We start from the raw sequence: 22,435 nt of genomic DNA on the forward strand, positions 1-22,435 counted from the left end.
CACAATTCAGAGAAGCAGTAACTGATGGAAGAATGAATGTGTAAAATTAGCACTTATGTCAAGTGTCATTGTGCGTATTTTGCATATACTTCAGTTTTTAACTTGTCAGACTGTTGTCACACTTTCTTTTCTATTTAACCTCAGTGTTAACATTTCCCTCCTCTTCATCAGTGCGCCTGTCAACTTTAGGGGACACTTTATGCATCTGATGAAGTGGACCTTAATCCACAAAAGCTTATGCTGTAATAACATTGTTAGCCTAAGGTGCTGGGAAAACTCTCTGTTTGCTTTCCTAGCGTTCCATGTTAATTCACATTTGGCTCATATTTCTGAGCAGTTGTTTCTTAAATGGAACAATAATTTGTGTCTAGAAACAATTGGGAGGAAGTTGGAGATGCCCAGATGTGAGTTCTTGTTTCTGTTTTTCCCCCTGGATCTTTTATTATTAATTATTGAAAATTAAGTTGTCTGTATTTAGTTCTATGTACAGAAAATAATTTGTGCAACAACAAAAATGGAAGTAAAACACACCTTCTACATCTGATAAACTACACCTGTTCTAATTTTTAAAAAGGAGTGCAACATCATTTCATTCATATATCCCATTTGAATAATGGAGAGTGGGCAAGGACAGTAGATCTAAATATGTGTTTGTACCAAATTTATATTTAAGTTTGTTTGCTCTGGAGGGAATAAATCCTGGTGCAATGTGTAGTATAATGACATTGTGCTTGAATTAGTTTCCATACTTTATGAATCAGGCATATGCTACAAAATGGATATGGCCCTAGTTGGTTGGATGTGCTGAAAACATCTTAAGTTGCTACTAATCTACCACGAATGTTCTACAGCAGGTACATTTACATATGTGGAACAAATTCACTAAAAGCATTAAGACTCATTGCCAATTACATGCATTTAGCACTGTGGTGTCAGGTCATACACATCTAGCCCTAAAGGTACATCAAAAAGTTATTTGGCCATATCCATTTTAAACTATAGCTTTGTTTTAAGGTACTGGAGTAAAGTTACAGCACACCTTTTGTAGATACTATTGCATTTAGCAATCTGAATTACATTTTTCCTTATTCAAAGTGTGCATGTGGTAGATAATGTTACACAACGTTATGCGTAGTAATATTCTGGAAATCTGGTAGAAGCGGATGCTTTGTGCCTTCCTCCGAACTGTCAACAAATGGATGCATTTAAAGTCACTGCTGCAAAAGATATGAAAAACATTATGAACTGAGTGAAAATAGATGTTCTCAATGGTTGTACTTGAAAATCACCACTAAGATCCATCTTAAATCAAATAATTTATTAAGTAATTACATGTAAACACTTTATATTGACTAGCAAATACATTGCCAGAGTACTCCCCTTCCCGCAACAAAGGAAAATACCCTCTTTATAAACATACTGACTAATGATATACATTCTACTTTACAGTGAATGTATATACAATTGACACCTTGATTTTCCTTGTGTTTTATTCATTTAAAGTGCAAATGAGATAAATTTGATCAGCATTGCAAGACAGTGTCAATGGTAACTTTGGTCTATCAAGTGAAAACTAGATAAAATCCTCACCCACCCCACCCCAGTATTTTTTTTTAAAAAGCAGAGAAACCACATCTTGCATGACAATCTTAAAAAAATAAATAAATTCATTTTCTCATATAACTGAAAATATTTTTAGACAGGAGAGATAATACTCTGAATAAATGGAACAAGCATGTTTCTTACTTACAATTTAGAGTTAGTAGTTACATACAAACAGTTACACAAATACATAAGCCACAGAATGTCTGAACGTTGTCCATTATGTCAAAAATACAACAGTCGTGAGATGGTAGGCAGGTTTCTTAAAACAAAAGAATAGTAGTTATTTACATAAATAAAAACAAATATTTTTGCCTTGTTCAACATTCCAATCTTCTAATAAGTGCGTACTCTTACAGTATATGCTTGTATGATAATTAAAAAGTTACAGAAAAACATAACCACCAAGAGATACTAGCACATCTACTAAAGATTAACTAGCAACAAAAATTATGCAGAGATTGAGAGATATTTCTATTCTTTCCTTGAGAGATTTTTTTTCTGTCCTTTCAAAAAACAAAAAAACAAAAAACCTCACATGTGAAAAACATACTACAGATTTTATCTTAATATCTGGAAATGGAGAAAAAAAATTGTAGGATTTGTTTGCACTGCAAAATCCTCCCATGCAAACTATATATGGAGAACAATTAGCAGAAGCTATGATCATGGCTGCACTTTCCCCACCAGTTATGATCCTAGAGTTAGCTGCAGGTTCTCCATACGATTGCCCATAGCTTCTCTTCACCCTGACATCCTTCGGTTTACGTGCCTGCAGGGAGAACTAGTTCATAGTGATTGAATAGTTCATAGTGATTACCCATGAATCAAAATGGGTAAAAATACTTTTGCTGACAATTTTTTATAAAATGGTTATAAAATTAACAGCATCCTACATCAAAACACGAAGATGTTATATTTCAAAAAAGTAGCTGTGTTAGTCTCTTGCAGCATAAAAAGAAGGCAGGGAGGGGGAAAAAGAATTATGGCAACATCTTTAAGATTGATTTGTATTTTAGCATGCGCTTTTGTAGATATAAACTCTCTTCTTCAGATGAAGTACCACTTGGTATTGCCACATTTCTTTTTTTCCCCTTCCCTTCCCTTCCTCTTGTTTAATCTATATATAATTAATGCAATTATGAAACCTTGAACTTCTATGATTATGTATGCAGGTATATGTTCTTGTAAAGAAGGAGTTAATACTGTTTCCAGAGAAGTCAATAGAATTTTTGCCATCCATCTGCAATTTATAAGAATGGTCTTTCAATTTAACCAATAATGAATAAAGGCTTTGTTGCTTGCTTCCTTTGCTTTTATGCACTAGGAAACAGTATATACACTAGGAAATATTTTGTTTGTGCACTGGATGCTGAAGCCTCACTGACATTGGTGCTATATCTATGCAACATTCATTGTAAAAAAAGATATTCTACTGGGAAAAAGATATAGGATATCTTAGAATATTGTAAAATAAATAAAACTACCTGTTGTTGGACTTTTCAAAAAGGAAAACATTTCAACTTCTGTTTAAAGTTACACAAAGGCTTATTCTTTTATTTTCTTTTTTACTATCTTACCCATCTAATACTTATATATATTTGCTATTTTGCTGCCCATGTATAAACATAATGTGCTGCCAAAATCCTGGCTTAATAAAGCACCATGTGAATGCAGGCAAACTGTTTCCTCTGTTTTCACTTCTCCCTTTTGTCAGCGTGAAAACAAGAAACTAGCACTTAAACATCTGTTACATTACATACAAACTGAGAATTATGATTAAGCATTCCCAAACAAGCCAGGATCAGGTCACCTTTAAACAAGGATTTTGAAGTTGGCTGTAAAGCTCTGACTTGTTTGGAATCACACAGGCCCCAGTTCCATAATGAGAAGCTTTGTTTAAGTGCTAAATCCTGACTTCATTTTATACTTACAGAGTGGAGAAGCAAACTAGAAGGGGGGCATATGTGGTGCTACTTCTGCATATTCACTTTCTTATGTCAGGACTTATTCTGCCACATATGATTTCAGGCAGGCTTGTTATCAGCCATTTGAGTTTAAAGAAATGGCACAGCTACAGAGTTTTAGCAATGTGGCTTCAGAATTCCAAATCTTTAAATGAATGCATTACTTAGCCTTATGAGAACAGAATGAACAACCTTTTTCTTTCTAAGAAGAAAGCCTTGTACTGGAATAATACTGACTGCAGCACAGCATTGAAATGTGGAGCACCTTGGAATAAAATTTAATTTACATATATTTTTCCATGTTAAACAATTTAATTAAATATTCACATTATTACAAAATTACAATATCGACTGTAAAAAAACCAAGAGTGATATGCACCATTAAAGAATCTTTTTTTTCTGAATTTGAAATTGTAAATAAATTGCTTATATAGGAAAAGCTATATATTATAATATTTTGGACCAATTTCAGTTGCTTGTGTTATACTGTAATTTACCAGTGTTGAAGACAATTTATCTTTAAACTTTAGATGATTGATATCACACGATGTATAAACATTCGTGTTCCAGAGTGGCAACAGAAGTTCTCCTCACACCTTCTGAATGCTTCAAAGAAGGGTCAGTTTCAACTGTTCATATTAAGGTTGTTGCCAACTATATTGCACAACCAGGGCCACAAAAAGGGAGGCTGCACAAGGGGTGGAAAAGTAGATTTCAGTTGAGATAACACACAGTGAAGATTTAAGAACGCTAGGGATCTCATCTCAAGAGGAAGGAATTTTGATTTGTTCTACCACATGAATACTAGAGAACTCATGCCTCCTTTGGCAGCACCTCACCTCCATTATTGGATGCAATCTATAAATGATGCAGATGTGCGTAGAATCCTAAGCAGAATTAACAATAAGCGAGATTTCCCCCACATACATAGGACTCTTGGCACACACACAACATTTAGGAACGAAATGAAGTGCACGGAGGTGGTGGCGCATGATCTCACATCCCCACTGGCTGTGGAGGTTACCTTGCTTTGCAAATAACAGGTCATAGGATGAAATCGATAGATGGTACTGAAAGTTCTAAAAAAAGAAAAAGATACAGTCAAGACTTCAAAAGACAGAAAGGGCAGTTGTATTAACACAACTGGAGAAAATTGAAATTAAAAGATGTCGACTATTATGTTACTATGAGTAGTTGACACTTTTATGTGTTGCCAGTGTCTCTGACACTAAGTTTCAAATCATAATATTGTTCAACATTGGCCAAAAACACTCTAGAATGAGTCTATTTTATTAACAACCCATTTATGTTTAATTATTTTCATTCTGTGATACTAGTTTGAATCTATATTGAAAGTAGATAAGCTTGTTTTGAGTTCAATACTACACTCTTACAATTTTCATATATTTTTTTATGCAAGCTGTTAAGATGTTTTGTCTAATGTTAACTATTCCACTTCTGTCCACAACCTCTGTTAAAGAAATAGTCTGCCCATTTTTTAGTGCAACCTTTCACTTATGAAGATCTAGACCAGGGCACAGAATATTTTGGCCCCAAGGGCTGTATCCAGTGTTTGACAGAGGTGTTGGGGAACCACATGTGTGTGCACACACACAGTCCCTTCCTCCACAAAATATTTCAGCATGCAGGGATAGTGTGGGTTAAATCTTTCCCTTCCTTTCCTGTTGAGATATAGGAAGGGTTTTTGTGTGTGTGTGTGTGTGTGTGTGTGTGTGTGTGTGTGTGTAAGCTTCTTCCAGGTCCTAGAGATCTTCACTGGGATGTTTTGTTTTGTTTTTGCTATTACTAGCAGTAGGAAAACCATGATCTTAGAGCTTGTTGCGAACAGTGGCTTCTTTACCTGTAGCAAAAACTGGATAGGGTCCTGTCAGCTTCAGGGGCAGCAGCTGAATACTTTCAATGTAAAGCATCTAAATCAGAGGTGGCAGTTGTATGCTTCTCATATGATACTGAACTGTAACTCCTGGCATTTCTCCCCACTATCTATGATCGCTAGGGCTGCTGAGAGTGGCACTCCAGTAATCTGGGGAGTAGGATTCCCACTCCCAATCTAAACAGAAATAGCTGCAGTTTTGAGCAATGCTGTGTTTTAGTTCTTTAGCATTTTTTTTCTGGATCAGAAATGTCTAAAAATGGTGCCTTAAAACTTTATAATTTCAGCCACAATTTAAAAACACAACGCTAGCAAAGTTCACTTTTTAAAAAAGTGTTGTAAAAAGGGAAAACAGAAAGAATACTCTATACTTTCCATTATCTGAAGACAACAGAATTTGTAAATAGATGGGGAAGGACAGAAACAGGAAATGAAGACTGACCTTATAAACAAAGATATGTTTAGGGCTTCTGGTTTCAGGAATAAACCGATATTTACTGGTAAAAGTCTGCCAAAAAACAAAAATAGAAACACAAGATTACTGGTAAATATTGGTTTATGTGGAAAAGAAAAACTCTCACTGAATCCCGTGTTATCCACATAGTATTCCATTTTAACTGTTCTTGTATTTATTTTTTTGAAATTTCAAAGGGATTGGGGGGCAGGTTGAGTCTGAACAAAAAGAATTTCATTTAGAAAATAACTGCCCCAAACCAGAAGCCATGTCCCACCTGAAAAAAATAAAAAAATTACAGTATACACCTTACGTTTTCCAGACATTTTCTAACAAAGCTTAACTATGCTGACTGATACATTAGGCAAAGAAAATTTATTTCTGTCTCAGCTCCAGTTTTTGCAAGATGTGTAAGAAACCAGAAATAAACAGTTTTATAAAGAGTAACATAGGCCTGTTACAGACTGCCAAAATAAAGCTGCTTCGGGTCTCTTTGGAGGTGTGCTATTTAAATGATGCATGGGTCCTAAGAGTCCGGAGGTCGCACCAAAGCCACACTCCGTTCCTAAGCACTGGAGTGCAGCTTTGGTGCAGCTTCCGGATCCTTAGGATGCATGCATCATTTAAACAGCATACCTCCAAAGATACCCGAAGCAGCTTTATTTTGGCAGACTGTAACAGGCCAGAGAATCATAGAATTGGAAGAGACCACAAGGGCCATCCAGTCCAATCCCCTGCCATGCAGGGATCCAACATATTTCAAGTTACATATAAAGAAGACAACCTAAATGGGTGCTTTATAAGAAAATTCTAAAATCTATTCTCAGGTGACAGCTTCTCTGGGATGAGACAAACATTCCCAAATTTCTTTCTAAGTTTTCAAGCTCTCCAGCAATCTTCATAAGCCATGGTGTAGCAACTTATTTATGAATAGACTTGGAGACCTCCAAAGCTTACCCAAACCATAACTAGTTAGTCATAGTAAAGGGATGGGCTGCTGGTGGATTATGGCATTTATAGACTAATTTCTTTTGAACACCAAAACACATGAACCATATTATTTATGTGGAAAAGGGTTCATAGCAGGGAAAGCAAAAAAACAGCAAATAGAATTTTAGCTATTCACCCAAGTACAAAATTCTAAAATGTGTCCACAATCCACAATAAGTTACAAAATTCAAATTACAGATGTTCTAGACTACCCTTTGGAAATATTAGGACAAAATGCCTAAAATTTACCCAAACACCATGCAAGTTGCAATATTAAACATTTAAAATGCATTAAATTACCCATATAAAACTAAACATTTTAATTTTGCTAACATTTTCCCCTTGTCTTTAGTGGAAATTTTAAAAACTCAGAGGATTCCATTTTTGTATCTTGAATACTACTTATATTTAACTGCTGAGTTAAGCTTTGTAGCTTCACTGGTGGCAGACGGCTAAAGAATTTACTTGTTTTAAAAATGTTAAAACTTACAAGAATTCTTTTAGCTGAGCTGAATTGTGGATTTATAAGAGGAAATTGTACTTTAGAAACTACTATCTTTGTTTATATATTCTAGGAACAAACTACATTGAGGCACAGAGATTGTACATCCTAACAACACCAAGAATTTCCAACCTTTAGAACAAATGGGTTCACCAAAAGAAACAAATTGAGAGAAAATCATATGCACCAGTTTTGAGACAACAACAGCGGCTACAAGAATGCATAAACTTCTTATATAGACCATATAGGCATACAAGGTCATATAATCTTATAATAAATAAAATTTCTGGATATTGGGAAGCAAACTTCTTCTGTCTGCTTGAGGAGGTACAAGGTCATCCCTCTTTGCAAACATCCCGCACATTAAGAAGCATACATCTCCCACAGGACGTTTTTGCCCAGTTCCACCATAGCATTCCCTTAGCATCTTTCTCCCAGAGATGATGGTCAATATAGAGAGTATGTAAATAATTTATTTCTCTATATGGATGAGATCCTCTATGCTTTCAGCACAGCATAAATATACACCAATCTAGTGACCTATGTGCAAGGGGCATAGTGGTCTTGAGTTCATCTACTGCACAGTGACTGACTTAACTCCCTCACCCATCATGCCAAAAGTGAGACACATGGCTCGGTGTGAGCTGTAAACTGATTGGCTGCAGTAAGAATTGAACTTACACAACCCTTGAGAAAGTACAACCACCTGGGCAACCCCTTGTGCCCCAAAAAGATTCCAAACTGTTCTCAACTCATTCCATCATCTGATCAACATTCACAACCCAGGATGGAACAACCTTGACAGAAGCTCAGTTCTTAGCTACCGAGGTTCTTTGTTGGCAGACAAGTTTATCACACTAGCGAGATGCCTTGGGGAAATGGGATTTAAACAAGAGTTAAATTAGAGAAAACCCGGAAATGCCAGAAGTTTATCACACAACATCACTGTTAACGTGAAATAACGCGAAGTTAAACTGAAGCTAAACCGGAGGAAAATGGCAGCTTTTTACTTTTGGAAAATTCTGAAAGTAAAAAGGTGGTATTTTTCTCCACTTTAACTTCGGTTTAGCGTTGCATCATTTCACTTTAGCAGCAATTCGGTGAGATAAACTTCCTGAATTTGTGGGTTCTGTTTATATTTGAATTTAACTCCCGTTTAAATCCCATTTCCCCACGTGATCTCGGCTAGTGTGATAAAGCTCAGAGTCAGGTTGAACATCTATTTCCAAGTTATGGTGACCCTAAGGCCATAAGGCTGTATTTTTCTGAGACTGAAACTCACCCAAGATCACTCAGTGGGTTATTATGTCTGAGCATGGAATTGAATCCTGATCTCCAGAGTCACAGTCCAATGCTCAAACCACTACATCCTCTCCTTCATCCCTGACATCAACCTATTCCCTGCTGGCAAGAAAGTAAAATAGCTTTCCTCCAACCCAGTACCCTTTAGGTGTGCTGGTCTATAATTCCCATTTCCCAAGGCAATATAGACATGTTAGCTAGGCATGCTGGGAATTCTAGCCCAACACACTGAGACGGCACCAGATTGGGGAAGGCCATCCTTCAGAGTGGTGCAACGTGTGCCAACAATTCAGGACTTATCTCCAGAGATCCATCCAAAATTACAAGCCCCCTCTCTCCCATACACACTCTGACAATCGTGATGAGTCTTTCACTAGTCTATACACATACACACAAGAACCCGTGGTCAGGGGTTAATGATTCTTTTGGTGGAAAGGGAGGGTCTGTCCCTGCACTGCCAGAAGGATTGTGTGAGTCATACATCAGTCTAATTCCCCTTTGGTATCCATTTGGCAGTGAGGAACTGAGCTCCCATTCACCACTGGAAAGTAGTGCTGTTACCTGGCAACTCCAGGGAACTGGCAGGCAAGAGAATCCTAGCCTGCTCAGAGATTTTCCTGCCCAGGGTTTCTTAAACATAAAGAAACCCAAAAAACCTAAGAAAAGCAAGCATGCAGAATCCTTGCTGGGGGCAGGTTTGGATGAGAGATAAGGGAAGATAATATTGTGGTGGGCAGCAGGACCTGCTCATCAGCCTTAGGTGGCCTAATCACATCTAATACAAACCTCACAAAAGGCAGAGTATGATCTATCCTCACACACCCTCTAGCATGATGACGAAACACACCTATGCAAGTGAGGTCTGGTTCTCTTTTGTAGGGCAAAACTAACAGGATTCCAACAGGTATTCAGTTGATTTAAGGAAAAAAACTTTTCTCATAATCAACAGAATGATCTCTTCCCCAAGGATGCCTCTGAATGCAACCTGAAAGTATCCCACATCTTTCTTTCATTCATTTTTAAAAGAATGTAAGAAGTGCTACCCTTGGGAACTACTCTGTGATAGGGCAAAACCTATCCGTAACTGACACTGCTTGCACAGCAAAGAATATGCTCCGGTGTGAAGTCAAAGGCTTTCACAGCCGTCACCCATAGTTTTCTGTGGGTGTTTTGGGCTGTGAGGCAGTGTTCTAGAACAGTTTATTCCTGGCATTTCACCAGCAGTTGTGGCTGGCATCTTCAGAGAATGTTGGCATGGAAGAGAGTGAGATATATATACTGTGGGTTGAGAGAAATGCAAATGAAAACCAGAGTTAGGGGGGTTTCCAGCAAAAAATGGATCATTAATTAAATAGACACCCTGAGGCCTTGCCATTCAACAACAGAACAATACACAGATTAACATGTAAATCGTTTCTTCTCAAGTATATACTGTATACTCCATTCTCTTCTAGGCCAGCATTCTCTGAAGATGCCAGCCACGGCTGCTGGGGAAATGTAAGGAATAGACTTTTCCAGAACATGGCCTCATAGCTCAAACAAACCCACAAAAAACTAACCTGTAAGTCACTTCCCCTCAAACAGCAGTAAATATATCCCACTCTCTTCCATGCCAGCATTCTCTGAAGATACCAGCCACAGCCGCTGGCGAAATGTCAGGCATAAACTCTTCTAGAACACGGCCTCATAGCCTGAAAAACCCACAAAAATATGCTCCTGGCTGGAGGAAGGGGAAGGCATCAACAGTGCCGAGTATTGACCTCCCTACGGCAGACCCAACTTCTGGGTTGGCCCATGGAAGAGGAGGGGAAGACAGCGTCCTTAACTCTCAGGTTCTGGAGGAAGAAAGAGGCAGGATCAGGATTAGTAAAGTATGGGAGATAGGGGGCAGGAGGGAAGACCTGAATTCTCCAAGATTCAATACTGACAAATATGTGGATTACAATTCTCGCTATGATGGCAACTTCTGCTATCCCCATGTTCCAAAACAAAAGCAGTTATTTTTAAAACAACAACAATCAATTCTCATTAGAATAGGAAGTGAAATGCAATGGCCCAAATTTAAATGTCAGTTCCAACTAGAGTAGATGCACTGAAACAATGGGAACGTGAGGAATCAACACTTATGTAAATTCCACTAAGTCAATTCCACTGAGTAGCTGAGCAGAGCTCTAGGTAGCACAAATAGATGCATTTAGGTTATAATAATTATGGCATAAATTCACAAAATAACAAATGTCTTAGATCCAGGGTTCAAGATAGTATGATGTTCATGATGACATTGCTATTGAAACCAACATGTTTCTGGAAAAGTAATTTCAGATGTTGCAGAATAAAAAATATATTTAGGTATCTGATGGAGCAGTACAGTCTGGAAGTCCTCTAGGCACAGGACTCCTGAAATAAGACGGGGATGGTTTTGTTTTACATGGTTATACTCCTCTTGCTTTTCTCTTGTCAGCTTTTCCATCCAATGAAACAATCTGATGAAGGTTTGAACATTCACAATAATCAAGGAAAAAGCATGAAGAAGTTGAAACTTTCTATTTTATAAAACTCAGAGTGAAAGCTGAGAATCAGAAATTAAAGGTGAAATCTGTTCAAACATTAAATGTGTGAACACATTTTTTAAATTGCAACTTTGGGAAGAGGGGAATCTCTGCCTCAACTGGGGCCACACTTAAACTTATTTTAACTGTCATTTCATCTATGTAATATTCACAACAAATAACATCTTCCTAACTTTCACCTATGTCTATACTAGTTTCCTACCTGGACATCTGGGCTGGAGGATAGGATTTTTGTTCAAAACATGGTCCAACATACATGGTTAAAATCTGTCCCATGGGAAGTTAAGTAAGCATTAAAAAATCAAGTTAATATGTCACTCGATCTATGATAAGTTGTTCAATAAAATTTTATGTGGATTTTTTTTCCTGTTGAAAAAGGAATAAATATATCTTTAAAATTGTCAGTTGGGATCTTGCCATTTTTTAGGCCTCCAGCAGTCTCCAAGGGTCGTCTGCTGCCATTACTGATTCTGTGCCAAAACTCATTGGTACATCGGTGAAACAAATGTCACTTTCATGCCTTTCATGTACCATATTTGAACAAAAAAGTGGCACTCGTAAAATTCCATGTGATTTCTTTTTAAACCAGCGTTGCCACATGTTGGTGGTAAAATCAGAAGCAACATGGTGGGCTCCCCCCATCTTTGGGGAAGAGGGAGATGTGTATACATCGTGTGATATTGGGTAATGGGGGGGGGGAGATACAATTGCACATTTAACAGTGTGACCCCATAGTTCTTTCAGACATTTAAGATATTAGCAAGGTCAGTTTGTATTATGCTAGGATTTTCAAGGATATATACTTAAAAGAATGGAACAGGCTAAAAGTAAAATGCAACAAATATTGCTTCACATTTTTTGTTCAGTTACTATATTAATGGCTACCAAATCCTATGCATGCTCATTCCCAGATAACTGAATACCAGACTTTAGTTCCTGCATGTGGATAATATGCAGTTTAAAAGTTCCATATTAAAAGTTTGATTGAACGTAAGAATCTCTTTTCTAAGAGGTTTCAAACTGAGTTTCTGGCTGAGTGTACATACTGTTTATGAGCCTAGAAAAGGAAAACTTTTTGCTTACTATACTATACTATATTGTTTCTAATTTAAGTGTTTTAACTCTAAAAAACTGAAATAAGATATGCTTGGGTTTGTTGTTGTTGCTGTATGCCTTTAAGTCATTTCTGACTTATGGCAATCTTAGGGTGAACTAGGTTTTCTTGACACAATTCGTTCAGAGCAGGTCAGCCTTTACCTTCCTCTGAGCTGAATGTGATTTGCCCAAACCCATTCTGTGGGTTTCCATGGCTGAGTGGGGATTTGAACTCTGGTCTCCATAGTTGTAGTCCCATGCTCAAACCACTGCACCACATTGGCTCTTTTCCCCTAATGATCAATAAGTTTGCATATTGACTGCTAACATTAGTATATTTCTCATTTTTGTTTAAATAAAATGAAGCATCTGTATTTTTGTCTTTATAGAAATATCAAAAGGTGCAATGTTTGGGAGAAAGATTTGATGGAGAAGAAGTGCTCAGGACCAGTCTTTCCTCCAATCAATACTTCACCCCAGATGATGTTAGCCCAATAATGGGGATAAGCCAGGTACCCACTGAATTCACTGTGGAAATTCTTTGGGTGTATGTTTGATGAATATTGCAGGGTGCTTCCAAATATTCCTTCTTTTTCTCCTTTACATTTTTTTTCTTGTAAGAAAACAGAGAACTCAAGAAAATGCAGAAGGGTTACAAATGGAAGGCAATGGTATCTGGATGATCAATAAAAGTGTGTTTGAAGGAGAGCAATTACAAAATAAAATCCTCATTTGGAAGCATTTACCATGTCTAGGTGACATTTTGGCTTTCTCCTTGTTGCTTCAATACTCTGGGATTCAGATAACCTCAGTCACTGGGAATGATGTTTGCTTAGCTGATCAAGAATTATGCTGATAAGGGCATTAGACTAGCTATTCTACACATCTGTATGTCTGCATATGCAAAATCAGTGCTGCATCAAATAATTCTCTAGGACCAAAATCTGCCATGGAAAAAGAGAAGGGTGTGTAGTTGCTTTAGCGGTTTCATTTAGAAATTCACTACTGTTCTGAGACCAGTTAACTGCTGCTTTAGTGTTTTTAAAATTTGTACTTTTTTCTAGAACCAGTGAGAGCATCACAGAATCAATGTCATTGAGGCTAAAGGAAACATCTACTTATTTTAGATCAACAGATGGCCAATTCACAACATTTTGCCACATTGCAAAGGGACCCAACAGAATCCCTAAAGGCTCTGTGCAGATATGAGCAAATTTAATTCACAGTAGCCCAGCAGATAGTCTTATTTGTAATGAGAGTTTTATTTACTTCTACTAGAAGTTATGTTTAATTTTATGCTGTTAATATTTCCATCTTGTTTCATAATTTATATTGATGTTTTATTATATATATTTGTATGCTGCCCTTTATTTTAAAACAAAGCAGTCTAAAATCTATGTTAAAAATTCATCCTTAATTTGCTTTTTTGTTGCCCCCAGGAAGAAGAAGGCTGTTTTTTAAAAAATGACTCCAGATCAAAAACCAATTGGAGCTAGAAATCACATGGAAACCAAACACAGAAGCAGAAGGTGGGGTCTTGTAGTGATCAGAACAGTACTGTATTAAAGATAGAAGACAGGAACAATTTCATCCTTTTGCACTGAAAAAAAGAGTGCTTTTTACACAGGAAACAAATGTTCATGAAAAGGAGGGATGTTCATAAAGTGTGTCCTTGCATTTCAAGTCCCCATACACTAATAAAATGCTCATTGCATTCACAAAGAAGGTGTACAAGAAAGGCAGGGACCCTTGTGAGAGATGAACACAGGATTTGCTCTGAAAAATTATACTAAAAACAACTCTTTACTTTTTCTCACAGGAATAAATGGCAGGTATCTGCTTGCATATATCATAGACACACATACAATATAAATATATATATATATATATATATATATATATATATATATATCAAGCAAATATATCAGCTTACAGACACACACACACTATATATATATATATATTCAAGCAGATACCTGCCATTTATTCTTGTGAGGAAAAGTAAAGAGTTGCTTTTAGTATAATTTTGTATGCAGGTGAAAGGTCTGCAGATGAAACCATACTTCTAGCAGAAATAGCAAAGACCTGGACTGATTACTGAAGAAAGTCAAGGAAGAAAGTGCAAAGGCAGGTTTACAGTTGAACATTAAGAAAAAATAATGACCACAGAAAATGTACAGAACTTTAAAGTAGATGATGAAAACATGGAGACTGCAGTCAAGAAATCAGAAGACTAGAGCTTGGAAGGGCAGTTATGAAGGAATTTAAAAGCTCCTGAAGTATCAACTCATTAAAGTTAGGATTGTCCATGCCATCATACAGTATTTTCCATTTCTATGTGTGGTTATGAAAACTAGACAGTGAAGTAAGCTGATAGGACGAAAAGCAACTCATTTGACATATTTGGTGCTGCAGAAGACTTACACAGATAGAATGGACTGCTAAAAAGACAAATAAATGGACCTTAGAGCAAATCAAGCTTGAATTCTTCCTAGAAGCCAAGATGACTAAACTAAGACTCTTGTACTTTGGCCATATCATGAGAAGGCATGACTCACCAGAAAAGACAATAATGCTTGGTAAGGAAGAAGGCAGTAGGAAAAGAAGAAGTTTGTATTCCAGATATATAGACTCAATCCAGGAAGCCACAGGCCTGAGACTACAAAACGTGAACAGAGCTATTCTTGATAGGGTGACTTGGAGGTCTCTCATTGATAGGGTTACCATAAGACAAAGTCAACTTGAGATAAGTGAACAACAAATCTGCTTCGGTAAAAGGAAAAGGGGCATTATATACTTAGGAATTAATCTGGTTCCTGACCCAAACCTCTCAACTCTGAATATTCAAGATCATTTAACACATCACTAATTTGACTTTTTCCAGTATGACAATATTCTTGACTAAACTATGGCAGAGATTTCATCACAAGTAGCACTTTAGCATGAACCTGCAGCAGGGATGCTTTCAGGGTGCTAATAATAATCAGATTGAAAACAAATGTTAGATATTGCCATGGCAATTACTACTAAAATCCATTTATCTTTGAAAGCATGTTGTTTTGGTCAGGCATGTAGTCCTCATTAGCTTCCCTGTTCAAAAGACATTTCATCTAACAGCAACCTTTTAAAGTTTCTTGCTTCAAGCTTAACTTAACTTTAATTTTCTATTATTATTATTAGCTTATAATGTTGGATATCTATCATTATTGTGGAGACTGAAATCCATAAGCTAAACTCTGGTAAACAGTAGTGTTTCAATATCTACATATTGTCAATAAGACTTATGAAGAATGTGGGTTGTGCACCCCAATCCCCCAAACAGAGAATTGTCTTATATAATTTCCAGGCTCTTTCTCAGCATTTGAGTTCTTCCATCTTGTTTTCTAGGATCATAATAAAACATTACGTTGCTAGCATCACTACCTCTTTAAAAAAGATATACTTTTTCAAAACTGGAACTTGATGTCTAAGCACTTCTTGTTTCATTTTGTGGTCGTTTGAACACACTGGACATTTCAGTGGCAGACAACTAGCCCCTAGATTTTCCAAAACTGCTTATCCCTGCCTTTGAAGGTGTGAAATAGCCCATGAGACATGTTGGATAGCAATTCCCATTACACCCCAGCAAATATGACCAATAGGTGATGGGACATGCATTGCAACATATCTTGAGAACCCATGATGGAGGAAGGTTAAATCTGAAATCCATTTTTTTTTTTTTTTTTTGGTGAAACATAATCTCCAAATGAAAACAGACACAGATTAAGCATCGCTTGCAAATTGTTGTCCCATCTGGTTCCCTAGAATCATAATGTCTGTTTTTCATTTATCACTTTCACCAAAATCCATGAGGCAGACTTTGACTGTGCATATTTTGAAACATAAATGTTGACCCGAGTCAGGGAGTGTAATTTTCAGAGGATGAAACCAATTTTCATGTTAGTTTTCATGTTCATACAATATATGAAAACATCCTCTGAAAACAACTGTCCATTCATGACTCCAGCAAGGAGCAATAAGCCCAAGAACCCAAACTATCACATAAAGTATTACATAAAAACAATAGAAAGAAGCATTAAAAGATTAAAATCTTACTGTTAAAGAAACAAGGCCCAAGACTTTTAAAAAATAGCGGGTCACTCTCTTTCCCAAAGAAACATTACTGAAAGCACATGAATGAAGCCTAAGCAAGCAGCAGGAATATCTTCTATGTCTGCATTTGAGCTGCTGGCAGTAAACCGGATCACGGTTTCAAAAAGCAGCTGAAAATATGTGAGTTGGTTACTCCTGCATGTTTGGGATCTTAGCGTAGCCTGTTTATGGGTGGCCCTTGCTTAGTCTATATGCCATTTATGGATATAAGACTGGCTTTCCAATTCTTATGTTAAAATTGTGTTTTGAGCACAAAGATTTTGCTTCCAAAGTGCTGAATACTGTATGTTCCACTTCTGCAACTCTATCACAGAAACCTCAGCAATACACCATATCTATTCAGGATCCAATTTTAGTAGAAAACTGAGCATATCAATTGCAATTTTAACTATAAGACAAAATAGTGGTACACTAGCCCCATATTTCTTGGCATCCTAATCCAGGCTGCAATTCTACATGTACTTTCCAGGGAGAAAGTCCCGCTGAGCTCAGAAGGGCTTACATCTTAGTCAACCTTGAACATATCTTCAATGACACCAAAGTCAAATTAGCTCACTCTTAAATAAAAAAGCCATTATAAGTCAAAACAATCTCATTACTTCTGCACTAGGAATTACATGCTCACATGATACAGTAGCCAAGAATATCAAATGATAGTGACAAAAGTTTGATTTGTCACCAGAAAATAAATAAATTCAGTCTCATTTTTTTATTTTGGAGGAATTCAGATTTTCAGATAAAGGTTACTCAACTTGTAATGACATCTAAGACAGGCCATGTCCAAAGTCTGTGTCCGTGCATGCGTTTGCACGCCTTAAAGTTCACTGCTGGCTTATGTCAACTCAATGAATTTCATAGGGTTTTCTTTAGACAAGGAATGATTAGAGGTGCTTTTGCTACTTCCTTCCTCTGAAATACAGCTTACAGCAGCCAGTCTTCACTGGCAGTCTATCATCCAAGTACTAACCAAGCCTGACTCTTCTTAGTTTCCAAGATCAGAAAGGATCTGGTGCCTTTAGGGTACTTAGGCCCATAAACATGCTTGCTGGGGGGAAACTGCTAGGAAAAAAGAAATGAAGTTAGGGATTATGAAATATTGCTCCATCTATGAAAATTAATATTGAAACTATTTATATGAATGTATATATGTTGTTAAAAACTCTCAAATCAACCAAAGAATACAATCAAACAAGTTCAACTGTCCAAAGAATATACAATAAAAAGAATTAGGGTCCTGTTGGGAGACCTCTAGTCTTTAGAAATGCAACAATTTTCTTGAAGGCCAAAGATGAATCAGTCTCAAATGGTACAGTATTATAAGGGTCCTTCAGAAGACAACTGACTGTACTAGGAAACCTGACGGGGAAGAATAGAATCCGTTCGTATCTGTTATTCACAGTCTATCAATATTTTCAGATAAACACGTTTTGACAAACAGTCTTCATCAGTGGCTGAAATGTATGCTTGAATTTCCACAAATGAATCAATCTATATACAGAGTAGTCACCAATTATTCTCCTGCTTTTCCACAGGTTCTTTTTATTGTATATTATTTGGACAGTCCATGCTATAAATATTTTTTATTGATAGTTTTTTCAATATTAATTTTCATAGATTGAGCAATATTTTATAACCCCTAATGCCATTTTTCCCTTTTGTATTTGTTAGGAAAACTGCTAAGAAGATACAAGACCAATAAGTGCTAACTCTACACAGGCTCTGAAGCAACTCTGACCTCTATACCACCAAGGGCAGATCTACCATTTAAGAAGCTGCTCCTGGCCAAGGCTGAACCCTGACACACCTGAGGTGCCCCATAAAAATGGGTTCTGAGAAAGACTGATAGATCATGGTGGCTTTTCAGTCTGTTCATAATTACTTTCCTTTGAACTACTCTTTAGCTGTCTCAAAAACTCATAGCGGAATTCACACTTAACTTCATATAATGATTGGATAGCTTTAAAAAATAATCAGCATTTTTTTTCATGGAAGCCCGCCAACATAATGTTTCCCATTTGCATTATACTGCTTAGCCTTTATTTTCTGTATTCACTTCTCTTTATCAGACTTGCAATTTAAAGCAACTAATCTAACTGTGCACAAAAGCTTTATCTATGTATATATGCACATGTAAACATGAACACACAGGAATTTATATTTTGCTCTTCTGGTGCTTACCAACCACTCACAATAGCGAATAACAATTAAAATCAATAAAAGCTCATAAAATGACCACACAGCATCATGACAAAAACAGAAATGTACAGCTGATAAAAGACTGACTAGAAATCATAAAACAAATACCTTGCTAAATATCTACTAAGGTCTGATTACCTTATACCATCATCTTCCATGGAGAAAATGACATGCACTTACATAAATACTAATACTCAATTCTTGCTCTTCACATAGACTTTCCGGCACAATATCCCCCTTGTTGTTTGCATTAGCACTCAGCATTTAACATCTCCACTGTTTCATACTAGAAGCATACTCTGTTTCAAACAGTGGTGTCACTAGAGGGCTGCAGACCACACTGGGTGAAACCCCAGATAAGGATGTACATCCAGTGGGGGTGTTTATATATACCCCATGGGACTGGCAGGGCTGCTGAGCGAGTGAGAAAAGGCATTGCACGCCTTCCATTTGGGCTCTGGTGCAGCTGCAGCCATGGCAGAGCCCAAATGACCCTCTGGTCTATTTAAAAGATGAGTCTAGAAGCTCCCAGGAGAGGCCAGCAAAAGGGTGGTCTGGAGGCTTTGGATGTATGAAGGGCACAAAAACAGCCTGGAGACCATCCTTTGCCCACTCCAGTGTACAACAGCAGCAGCAGCAACAACAAGCTTTTATCCCAACTCTAAGGTTTAAGAGCTTGGGAGCTTTGAAATCTTACAATGGTTTGATTTCCCCCAAACCAGAGGAGAGGAAATCCATCCAATGTCCTTGAACATCGAACAGAATTGAAACTGCTAAAGATAAGTTTAAGATACGCCTCAGAAGAACACAAAAGTGCCAGAAAAAGATGCTCCCTCTATGTCAAAGCAAAATTTTTAGAACTGCCATTTATTTGCTTTCGCTTGATTTCTGGGCAGATCTTTACTTCACCAGAAAGACTCATCATGCCAAATTTGATGTTAAGAGTACAACTGAGTTGATTGTATGATTATAATGCTAGAAATAATACAAAAATGCCATTCACCCCATCTTCTGTGTTAGGAACTGTGCAACGATAAATGCAAATACAGAACATTAGCCACAGGTTTGCAGTCTACGAAAGCAATATGCAAATGTTTGCAAACTCAGATACTGCCCAATTATTCTACAATATTATCTGGTGATTACAACTATAAAGTTCCTGACGTTTGTACATTCAGAGGCTATTGCAATTTTGTAATTAACTAGTAAACGTCTGAAGATTACATTCATTACTGTTCTTTTGAGTGGGCGACAAGCAGCAACTGACAAAAGCGGATACAAACAACTCTAGTATTTACCGTCTGAAGAAGAACTGCATAAGCTTCTCATGGGTACACTAAGCTAACAAATAAACAGAAATAACATAAAATGTTGGGGAAAACATTGCTTTGCATTCAACTGATGTGCAGAATCAATTGTTTTAGAACACATAGTAGGTTTAAGGGCCGGGCAATTCCTGGAGCATAGAAACAGTATGCCCACTCAAACAAGGACGTCCCAAGTGCCTCTTCACACTCTATCTCTGTGGGAAAATCAAGTGTTCAATTTTCATCTGTTACTGGTATTCAGAAAAGGAGTTTTGGATGAAAATCAGGGCAGTAATAATGTTTTTTTTATATTTTAGGCGAACAGGACCAACATAAACATGAAAATATGACCCAGCGTGAAATGCAAGTTGCCAACCTACAATCCAATCAAGTTGAATATTCTTCTCAAAGTCATATTTGATCCAACATGGATCAAATAAGACAAAGCCACCCATAAAATTAAATTTATATATAATTATGGTGGCTACCACACTGCAGAATGAATGCAGCTTGACACCAATTTAACTGCCAGGGCTCAATGCTATAGAATCCTGGGATTTGTAATTTGTTGTGACTCTGACTGAGGCTAATTATCTCACGAAACTACAATCCCCAGAATTCCATAGCATTTGCACAATAGCAGCGGAAGCAGTGTCAAGCTGCATAAATTCTGCCGTGAGGATGCAGCCTGTATTGTACATAAGGCTTTTACACAAGATAGTTAGATAATCGATCCATCTTGTCTAGATATATGTAGTCCAGTTAAAACCTATGCCTGAAATTAGACATTTTCATTTGAACTCTCTTTTCACAACTGATTTACATGTGTCTTCAGTTACTTTACATGATGATGAAACGATCACCATTCCTATTTCTTTACGATGAAAATCCTTACAATGTCTGAAGTCAAATATTGGATGAAAGTAATACCCAGAAAAAAATGGTGTGCAATACAGGGTTGTAATAAAACCCTCATGGGATGATTTAAAAGTCATTAATGCTTATTCTACTTAAGAAAAACATTGTAATTGTAAATGGCACAATAACATGCCTCTCAAAAATGGGGCTGTTTATTGGACTATGAGTAACTTTATGAGTAACGTAATAAAAAGTCTTGTCATGTTGCTAGGATGAACTTTAGCAATCTAATAAAAATCATGACTAAACTAATTTTAAGGAGTAGTTATCACATGAAGCAACATTTAATTTCGGTGACAAGACTATTTAAAGCATTTATATATGCTGCCGTTCCAGCATTCAAAACAGTTTACAAATAATGACTAGAATCCAGTGGAGTTGTTTCATTTACCTAAATGCTTCTGTCAGTGGGACTAGAAAGAGGTTGAATCCATGTTCCTCCTGTAACTCCCTTTGCACCCTCAAAATCTGTAAACTCATAGCAGCAGGTTTGGTGGGAATGCTGGTGGGAAGAACTGCAGAGAGGAGGAAATAAAGTCCCACTGGGCTAGTGGTCACTGGATACAAGTCAAATGAAAGCACATTCAAAAGTCACCACAAGTTTTTTTAGTGAAGTATGCCAAAAAATGAATACGGTTGGTCCTCCACATTTGCGGCTTTTACTTTTGCGGGTGTTCTCTCTAGAAATCTCTAGCTCCTCCAGTGCAACCCTGCCAGACGTTGCACTGGAGAACCCGGAGTTTCCCCAGAGTAAAGAATAGTGCTTTTTGTAATTTGTGGTTCCCCCTTTTCATGGGGGTCCTTCACCCGTAACCCCAGAGAATGTGGAGGGACCACTGTCATTAACGAAAATAGAACAGCCTCTGAAAGATTGACACAAATCAAAGCCTGCTATACATACAGCCAGTTAAGTCAAATGAAAGATGTAACACATAGAACCACCTTTTCTAGAAAACAAGGGCAGAAAAGCACCCTTTAATGGGGCAATCACAGCAGAAGACCCTGCTGCTGCTCAGCAGCCAATGTGCTGATTAAACAAGGTGAGAATTTCACAGAGACAGAGATGTTCTATTCAACAAAGGCTTTATTCAAACTGGAGAAATAATCTGGTTTAAGTGCCATGGCTCAATGCCGTGAAATTCTGGGAATTGTAGTTTGTTGTGGACCCAGAGCGGAGCATTCACAGCACTGAACCATGGCTCTTAAACCAGATTATTTCTCCAGTGTGGATGCAGCCAAAGACAATATGGAGGCTGATATAGTGAGGCAATCCCCTGCCATAGGCTTGCCTTAGGGTTGCCATTAGTCATAAAGGACTTGAAGACATGCAGCAACAGCAACAACCCGTACATTTTGCAGATTTCAGAACGAGAAAGGTTTTAAAAGCCAACTAATCATGACCTTTAATATGATACCTGGAAGAAAACAGGTAACATACTGATTCTGAAAGTCGAAAACCAGCTTAAGGTATGTTCACTTCCTAAAC

The 22,435-nt window shown here is 37.3% G+C and overlaps 1 protein-coding gene across 4 annotated transcripts in view; it reads right to left on the bottom strand.

Moving 5' to 3' along the window:
* Nucleotides 1-1,304: 1,304 nt before the first annotated feature.
* Nucleotides 1,305-22,435, bottom strand: part of PURA (purine rich element binding protein A) — a 30,121-nt gene continuing 8,990 nt past the window's right edge. For 2 of the 4 annotated variants that reach the window (XM_089516292.1, XM_089516290.1), the window contains exons 2-3: nucleotides 5,906-5,971; nucleotides 1,305-4,648 (exon numbers count right to left, since the gene is read on the bottom strand). The gene's annotated coding sequence lies outside the window, so the exon portion shown is untranslated. The remainder of the gene's footprint in view (nucleotides 4,649-5,905; nucleotides 5,972-22,435) is intronic. The other 2 variants (XM_089516291.1, XM_089516293.1) reach the window with 2 other exon arrangements.

Source organism: Sceloporus occidentalis, unplaced genomic scaffold (genome assembly GCF_023333645.1).
Source record: "Sceloporus occidentalis isolate IW3139 unplaced genomic scaffold, rSceOcc1.0.p SCAF_3, whole genome shotgun sequence".
Classification (NCBI taxonomy): Eukaryota; Metazoa; Chordata; class Lepidosauria; order Squamata; family Phrynosomatidae; genus Sceloporus; species Sceloporus occidentalis.